The sequence below is a fragment of the Priapulus caudatus genome, unplaced genomic scaffold, assembly GCF_000485595.1.
Source record: "Priapulus caudatus unplaced genomic scaffold, Priapulus_caudatus-5.0.1 Scaffold425, whole genome shotgun sequence".
NCBI lineage: Eukaryota > Metazoa > Priapulida > Priapulimorpha > Priapulimorphida > Priapulidae > Priapulus > Priapulus caudatus.
Genome location: NW_014577486.1, coordinates 302668 through 303004, shown reverse-complemented (window position 1 = coordinate 303004; position 337 = coordinate 302668).

The following is a 337-nucleotide window of genomic DNA, read 5'->3' as shown; positions in this document are numbered from 1 at the left end:
CTACGAGAAAAAATATCATAGAAAATCATCAAGCAAATAGATATATCATGATTACATTGACTGCGTCACGAATTTTTATTGGTGTATATAATATTAGTAAAAATAGATCTATCATGATCAAGCAAATAGATAGTTAACTTGTTCCGGACCGGTGGCAATTAGCCAAGCTAGTCTTCGAGACTAACGTTAATACACTCCTACTGTCGACTTGTGTAGGTTATTGTACTGGCTGTGGATGTGTGACCGTTTTTCGGAGTTTGGTAGCAACATCTCAGGGGCGTGTACAGGATTTGTACCAGGGGGGGGGGCCTAACCGTAACCCAAACTTGCGAGCACG